This window comes from Pan troglodytes, chromosome 16 (assembly GCF_028858775.2).
Source record: "Pan troglodytes isolate AG18354 chromosome 16, NHGRI_mPanTro3-v2.0_pri, whole genome shotgun sequence".
In the NCBI taxonomy this organism is placed as follows: Eukaryota; Metazoa; Chordata; class Mammalia; order Primates; family Hominidae; genus Pan; species Pan troglodytes.
This window is the reverse complement of record NC_072414.2, coordinates 16,016,347-16,025,556: the sequence shown is the minus strand read 5'-3', so window position 1 is coordinate 16,025,556 and position 9,210 is coordinate 16,016,347. Positions and strand designations below refer to the sequence as shown.

Below are 9,210 nucleotides of genomic sequence, written 5' to 3'. Positions count from 1 at the left end.
AATAAAAAAATGGCTCCACATTTCTGGCTTTTAGTTGGATTATGATTTCAACCCCCAAAATCAGAGCTTTTTAACCTTGAGTTTGAGTTTCACAGACCCAGTAAAGTGGAAATATAGACTTTTTCTTAGGACAGTGTTATGACACTCAAAAGAATCGTGGCCAAACTTAATTACCTGTTGCAAACATCATTGCAGTTTTTTACTGAACTATCAGAGACTTTCTTGTGCCTATCACAGTGTATATGCTAAATACATATTACAGGGCCAGGCACGGTGGCCCATGCCTATAATCCCAATGCTTCGACAGGCCAAAGCAGGAGCATTGCTTGAGGCCAAGATTTTGACACCTGCCTGGGCAACATAGCACAACCCCATCTCTAAATTTTTTTTTTAATTAGCCAAGCATGGTGGCAGGTGCCTGTAGACCAAGCTACTTGGGAGGCTGAGATGGGAGGATCAATTGAGCCCAGGAGTAAGGTTACAGTGAACTATGATCACACCCCTGCACTTCAGCCTGGGTGACAGAGTGAGACCCTGATTCTAAAAATAAAAAATAAATTAAAAATACATAAATACATAAATATTATGGAATCAACAAATAAATAAATTGAAAAAAGGATTGAGTAAAATTACTTAGTAATGAGGCCTTTGTTGTCTATCCTTATATAAAATAAATCCCCAGGCCCCCACATCCCCATTACTGTTCTTATTTTTCTCCATACCATTCATAGTCATGTTATACTACATATGTATTTGTTGATGGTCTTTCTCTTACTGGTAGAATGTAAGCTCCATGATAGAAGAGACGTTGTTGATGTTTTCCTTTGTATTTTTTTCACTGCTTAGTTCCCAGTGCACACAGTAAGCACACAATAAATATTTACTGTATGGATATTTAAGCAAGTCACTTCCCTCAATTTCTTCAAATTATTTATGTCACTTTGAAGGTAAAATCTCTCTTCTATACATCATTTTTCCTTCAATCTCCACTTTTAATATCTGTCACTGGCAAACGTAATAAGTATACTCATTGTTCAGGTCAATAATGAGAAATTTTAAGCACTTTATTAAATATTTATTGAGTGTTCCTCTATAATGGACACTCTACTATACATTTCTGCCTTATTTGTGGAATGTATTCAATGTAATGATGCCACACAGGTAGACTTCCAGATCCTTGTGTCAAACTTACTTTCCTTGGCTTTGTTGGAAAACACATACTGTTATGAAGCTGACTTTAAGGCAAATATTTCTTGAAAATCCAAAACTGATAGATATATGTATGTAGGTTTCCTTCTTATATGTCTTTTACAAGCAATGAAGTTGTATATCTCCTTTAGTGTTTAATGTGTTTCATCAGATAATGCCCTAGAAGTTTTATCAAATTTTTCTGTCCACCTTTTGAAGGTGTATGAGAGTGAAAAAATGCAGTCTGCTGCTTCACTAATAAAACTAGGACAAACGCCATTCCAACTGAAATATGTGAAACACTTGGTTTTATTAATTTGAAGCATTTTAAACCTCTAAATTTGGACTCGAGTAAAGACATTTCATAGAAAAACTGAAAATTTTTTTGTTTATTTTTTAATCTGGATAACTTGTAATAGTTTACAGCCACAGTGGCAGCTTGTATATGTGTACATGCATTTACATACAGTTTCATAAATAGCCATGTGGCAAAATATCTGCCACTAGGCAAAAAAAAATATTGGCCACTAAATGAACATCTTTAAGTAATATTGAAAATAGATGTGAGGTAATTTTTTATCTAAAGTGACTGTAGTCTATATTAAGACATACTCACTGTAACAATTCAAGTTTTAAAATCCTTGTTTTATAACTCAAAAATGTGTCTTTTCCAAAAGACACATCTTTACATTTATTGCTATTGTATATTCATTTGGCAGGAAACAGGGATGTTTGATGTCTTGCAATGATAAAACAATCATATTCAATAGAAAATTATCTCACATTCTGCATGACTTTTGAACATTCTATAAGATAATTACATAAGTGAAAAACCAATTTGTAGATATCTGAGTGAGTACAACCATTTAATAAATGTGAATAAAGCATTTCAGAACATTTTAATGTACACTGCATTTTCTGATAGTAAGATTTTAGGTTAAAATAAGATTATACTTTAAAAAGCTTACCATTTTGAAAAAAATCATATCACTGTTGGCAATGCCTTTTTCATATTTGAGATGCTAGTCCAACATATTGCATATCCATTTGTTTTTGTTTGATTTTATTGTTATTACATTCATGGTAATACTAAAATACACACACACACAATTACTTAGGTTTTTTTTTCAATAAAAAGCCCAAAGAAAAATGCTGACAACGTTCAGTTGAAATTTTGAAATTGGGTTTTATAATTCTGCCCACATAGCAAAAGCTGAAATGGTCTATGAAGATGTAGTTTTTGAAAGAATGAAGCAAGTAGTAAAACCAACAAAACCAAGTGAAAATTATACAAGGAAACACAATAATAAGTTAACAAAAACAATACACTTTTTCTTCATGTTGACAAGACATGATTTATTCCTTTCTAATATTTTCCCATCTCTTATAAATATATAAGCTTGCTTGTTAATACTTTGTCTAACTCTAATTTTTATTCTGTTACCAATGTCATTAATACTTTATTTTTCTTTATTTCTCTTGTAAAGTGACTTCTGAACTTCCTAGTTTGTTTAAACTATTGCAAGGTCAGAAAACCAAACACTGCATATTCTCACTCATAGGTGGGAATTAAACAATGAGAATACTTGGACACAGGCAAGGGAACATCACACACTGGGGCCTGTCATGGGGTGGGGGGCTGGGGGAGGGAGAGCATTAGGAGAAATATCTAATGTAAATGACAGGTTAATGGGTGAAGCAAACCAACACAGCATGGTGTATACATATGTAACAAACCTGCACGTTGTGCACATGTACCCTAGAACTTAAAGTATAATAAAAATAAATAAATACATAAATAAAATAAAATGAATAAAAAAGAAATACAAACATATTAATCATAAGTAAATGAAACATCTGATAATCTCATTATGTCTGGTAGTAATGTCACCTCTGAATATTTAAATATTCATCTACATATTTCTTTGCTAAATTTCCTTTTATTTCTCCTTTATATTAAACTTTTTTTTAGAGAGCACAACTCCAAAGCATCTTTTATTAATATAGAAAGGTCATATTTAGCAAAAGACACAAGGCAGGGAAGTGTCAGGCCTGAGGCCTGAGCTGTGCTGAGGGAGAAGGAGGCTCCGGACAAGTGCTGGGAAGGGCTGAGTGGTGGGGGCCACAGAAAGTTCCAGTGGGCAACACTGTCGGCAGGTCATGGGTGGGACTCACGGGGACCTCACTGCTAACTCTTGTTGCGTTGGTGGGGTGGGGTGGGGAGGGGGGTCCTTAGTGCTGCCACCTGGAGTGAGAACCGCCCCTTGGTTCCTGGAGGGCACCCATCAAGGGACACAGGACAGGAAGCCCAGGATGGTTAGTGCAACTAGGGATGAAGGCCAGGGAGAAGCAGGTGCTCTGGAGTCCAGACACAGAGGCCTAGGAGCTTCCTGTTAAGTGTGGGCGTTCCACTCTGTCTCTACCAGGCATTCTGACTAGGGATGGATGATACCTCTCTTCGGGCGCTTCACGGCGCTCTTGCTGCCAGCATAGGTGGGCCAGATCCCTTTGCCCATCTCCCTGTGACCAACAGCAGTTCCGTGTAGGTGCTCTGGGAGCCCTGGGCACCAGGTGGTTTCATGGCCTGCACACAACCGATGGTAGGCGGTCCAAAGTCTTTAAACAGCGGTCTGAAAGGGGCAGTGGCTCCCGGCCCTGAGCCCGACGGCGACAGGACGCTTCCTGTAGGGACTGGAGTGCCTGGCCCAGGGGTGCTGGAGCCGGGGGTGCTGCTAGGGGCAGGGGTGGTAGGTTTGTAGGACATCCCCAACTCCTGGGCGCTGGGGAAGCCAGCAGGCTGCTCTTCAGGGGTTGGCTGTGGGACCGCTCAGCAGCGATCTGATTGGCAAGCAGGCTGCACGCCCCCTGGTAAATCTATATTAAACTTTTTAACTGCAATTTGTATTACTCTAAATACAGTTCAAATATTCTCCATGAAAATTTCACATTTGAGTTGAGACATCCTAAAATGTAAAATACACAATGGATTTCAAAGATTTCATATGAAAAAAGAATGCAAACTATGTCTAACAATTTTTATATTGATTACATATTGACCCAATATTTTGGATATATATTGGGTTAAATAAAATATACAATTAAAAAAATCATGCTACATTTTTGTTAAAAAATTTAAATAAACTATATATGAAATTATTTCTTGGGATAGAAAAGCGGACATGATTAAATATGTACTTAAACTTTTTTCAAAAACATATCTTTAAAACACATGTTCAAACACAACAAAAGTATTTTGATTTTGAATAGGTAAAATAAACTTATTCCTGCTAAAATTCAATCATGGCATGATTTCCTTTGTATGCATTTGAGGACTCTGTTTATAACCGAGATACAAACATAAAACTTTTGAAACTCTTCTAAGAATGTCTAACACAAATTACCTGTATAGATATCACGGCACAGACGATGCTGAGGCCGGACTGACTGAAGAAGAACAGGCTGAAGATGCTGTACTCGCACAGCAGCTGGCCCCCAGGTTACCCGCCCTTCATGTACATGGCGATGGTCACCTGGCTCACCAGCAAAGTGAACAACAGGTCGGTGGCAGCCAGCCGCATAACTGTGTAGAAGGTGGTCTCCTTCTGCTCCTTGCGCGACTTGCACAGCACCACGATGGCCACCAGGTTGCCCACCACCCTGAAAATGGACGGTCCCAGGCTGTCCAGCAGATCGGGCTCCAGGCCAAGGACACATTGGCCTGGGAAGGGGTTAACATGACAGTGGCTGGTGGTACGCAGCCCTGGAGTGCGAAGCTGAGTCTGGAGATGGCAGAAGAGAGACAAAGCCACCATGAGTGAAATGACCACCTGCAGGGCATTAGACCCACGCCCAGGAAACAGGATGCTAACATGACAAGGGAGGAACTCAATCCCACTCTCTGGATTGCAACCACTTACCAACGGCAGCCACCCAAATCTCCAGGCTCTCTCTGCTCCTGCCAGCAGCACACCCTTGCTGATCTTAATATTTATAAACTGAGCCTCCCATTCCTCTTCCTCCCCTCAACCTATCTCACTCCACTGACAAGACCCATCTCCAGGGAAAGGTAGCTCCCTAGTATTATTCCCGACAGATTCTGAGTTAATAAAATGCACATTGAAACCCTGGAAGACAATTTGGAAAGCGCTCTCTTTCCTCCTTGGCTCCCCTGGCAGCGCCCCATCTCCGTGCCCTTTGCCCGATGGCCCACATCCCATGTCATGTGTAGTGGCCCCAGTGGTGGGGCCTAAGACAATGAAACCTAAGACTAATTGGTGTACCTGAGGAAGAAGTGAATTCTAAAAGCTAGGAAAACATATTTGGGGGAATAATCAAGGAAACCTTCCATGGCCTAGACATCCAAATAAAAGAAGCACAAATAACACCTGGGAAATTCATCACAAAAAGATCTTAGCCTAGGCACATTGTCATTGGGTCATCCAAAGTTAAGACAAAAGAAAGAATCTTAAAAGCTGTGAGACAGGAGCACTAGGTAACCTATAAAGGAAAACCTATCAAACTAACAGCAGATTTTGCAGCAGAAACCTTAAAAGCTAGATGGGATTGGGGCCCTTTCTTCAGCCTCCTCAAACAAAACAATTATCAGCCAAGAATTCTGTATCCAGCAAAACTAAACATCATATATGAAAGAAAGATACAGTCATTTTCAGACAAACAAATGCTGACAGAATTTGCCATTACCAAACCAGCACTGTAAGAACTGCTAAAAGGAGCTCTAAATCATGAAACAAACCCTGGAAACACATCAAAACAGAACTTCATTAAAGCATAAATCATACAAGACCTATAAAACAAAAATACAAGTTAAAAAGCAAAAACAAAAAACAAAAACAAAGTACAGAGGCAACAGAGAGCATAATGGTACCTCACTTTTTAATACTAATGTTGGTTGTAAATGGCTTCAATGCTCCACTTACAAGATACAGAACCACAGAATGGATAATAACTCACCAACTAACTATCTGCTGCCTTCAGGAGACTCACCTAACACATAACGACCTACATAAACTTAAGGAAAGTGGTAGAAAAAGGCATTTCATGCAAATGGACACCAAAAGCGAGCAGCGGTAGCTATTCTCATATGAGACAAAACAAACTTTAAAGCAACAGTAGCTAAAAGAGACAAAGACAGACAGTATATAATGGTAAAGGTCTCATTCAACAGAAAAACATGACAATCCTAAACATACATGAACCTAACACTGGAGCTCCCAAATTTATAAACAATCACTAGTAAACATAAGAAATAAGATAGACAGCAACACAATAATAGTGGGGGACTTCATTACTCCACTGACAGCACTAGACAGGTCATCAAGACAGAAAGTCAACAAAGAAACACTGGATTTAAACTATACTTTGGAACAAATGGACTTAACAGATATATACAAAACATTTCATCCAACAACCACAGAATACACATTCCATTCAACAGCACATGGAATTTTCTCCAAGATAGACCATATGATAGGCCACAAAACGAGTCTCAATAAATTTAAGAAAATTGAAATTGTACCACGCACTCTCTCAGATCACAGTGGAATAAAACTGAAAATCAACTCCAAAAGGAATCTTCAAAACCATGCAAATACATGGAAATTAAATAACCTGCTCCTGAATGAGCACTGGGTGAAAAACAAAATCAAGATGGAAATGGAAAAAATTTCTTTGAACTGGATGACACAACCTATCAAGACCTCTGGGATACAGCAAAGGCAGTGCTAAGAGGAAAGTTTGTAGCCCTAAACACCTATGTCAAAAAGTATGAAAGAGCACAAACAGACAATCTAAGTTCACATCTCAGAGAACTGGAGAAGCAGGAACAAGCCAAACCCAATCCCAGCAAACAAAGGAAATGACCAAGATCAGAGCAGAACTAAATGAAATTGACACAGCAACAACAACAACAACAACAAATACAAAACATGAATAAAACAAAAAGTTGGTTATTTGAAAAGATAAACAAAATCGATAGACCATTATAAGATTAACCAAGAAAAGAAGAGAGGAAATCCAAATAACCTCACTAAGAAATGAAACAGGGGATATTACAACTGACACCACTGAAATATTAAAGATTATTCAAGGGTACTATGAACACCTTTTGGCACATAAACTAGAAAACCCAGAAGAGTTGCATAAATTCCTGGAAAAATACAACCCTCCTAGCTTAAATCAGGAAGAAGTAGATACCCCAAGCAGACCAATAAAACAAGCAGCAAGATTGAAATGGTAATTTTAAAATTACCAACAAAAAAAGCCGAGGACCAGAGAGATTCGCAGCAGAATTCTACCAGACATTCAAAGAATATTTTCTTTCATTCAAAGAAGAAATGATACCAATCCTTTCACACTATTCCACAAGACAGAGAGAGAAGAAACACTCCCTTCTTTCTATGAAGCCAGCATCACCCTAATACCAAAACCATGAAAGGACATAACCAAAAAAGAAAACTACAGACCAATATCCATGATGAACACAGATGCCAAAATCCTTAACAAAATACTATCTAACTGAATCCAACAACATATCAAAAAGATAATCCACCATGATCAAGTGGGTTTCATACCAGTGACATAGGAATGGTTTAACATATGCAAGTCAATAAATGTGATACACCAAATAAACAGAATTAAAAAAAAAACTCATATGATTTTATCAACAGATGCAGAAAAAGCATTTGACAAAATCTAGCATTGCTTTATGATTAAAGCTCTCAGCAAAATAGGCATACAAGGAACATACCTTAATGTAATAAAAGCCATCTATGACAGACCCACAGCCAACATAATACTGAATGGGGAAAAGGTGAAAGCATTCCCTTTGAGAACTGGAACAAGACAAAGAGCCTACTCTCACCACTCCTCTTCAACATAGTACTGGAAGTCCTAGCCAGAGCAATCAGACAAAAGAAGGAAATAGAGGAAATCCAAATCGGTAAAGAGGAAGTCAAACTGTTACTGGTTGCTGACGATATGATCTTTTGCCTTGAAAACCCTACGGACTCCTCTAGAAAGCTCCTAGAACTGATAAAAGAATTCAGCAAAGTTTGCAGATACGAGATTAATGGACACAAATCAGTAGCTCTTCTATACATCAACAGCTATCAAGCTGAGAATCACATCAAGAACTCAACCCCTTTTACAATAGCTTCAAAAAACAAACAAAACTTAGGAATATACCTAGCAAAGTAATCAAAAGACCTCTACAATGAAAATTACAAAACACTGCTGAAAGAAATCATAGATGGAGCCAAGCACGTTGGCGCATGCCTATAATCCCAGCTACCTGGGAAACTGAGGCAGGAGAATCGCTTGAACCCAGGAGACAGAAGTTGTAGTGAGCCGAGATCACACCATTGAACTCCAACCTCAGCGACAAGAGTGAAACTACCTCTGAAAAAAAAAAAAAAACAAGAAAGAAAAGAAATCATAGATGACACAAACAAATGGAAACGCATCCCCATGCTCATGGATGGGTAGAACCAATATTGTGAAAATTACCATTCTGTTAAAGGCAATCTACGAACTCAATGCAATCCCCATCTGAATACCACCATCATCCCTCACAGAATTACAAAGTCAATTCTAAAATTAATATGGAACCAAAAGAGTGCCATGTAGCCAAACCAAGGCTAAGCAAAAAGAACAAACCTGGAGGCATCACACTACTTGATTTCAAACTGTACAATAAGGCCATAGTTACCAGAACAGCATGGTACTGGTTTAAAAATAGGCACATAGACCAATGGAACAGAAGAGAGAACTCAGAAATTAACCCAAATACTTACAGCCATCTGATCTTTGACAAAGCAAACAAAAACCTAAAGTGGGGAAAGGACACCCTTTTCAACACATGACGTTGGGATAATTGGCGAGCCACACGTAGGGGAATAAAACTGCATTCTCATCTCTCACCTTATACAAAAATCTACTCAAGATGGATTAAGAACTTAAACCTAATTCCTGAACTGTAAAAATTCTAGAAGATAACACTGGATA

General features: G+C 38.4%; 1 pseudogene; it reads right to left on the bottom strand.

Moving 5' to 3' along the window:
- Window positions 1-1,189: 1,189 nt before the first annotated feature.
- On the bottom strand, window positions 1,190-8,109 carry LOC129137115 (cyclin-dependent kinase 2-associated protein 2-like; annotated as a pseudogene).
- Between the last annotated feature and the right edge of the window lie 1,101 nt (window positions 8,110-9,210).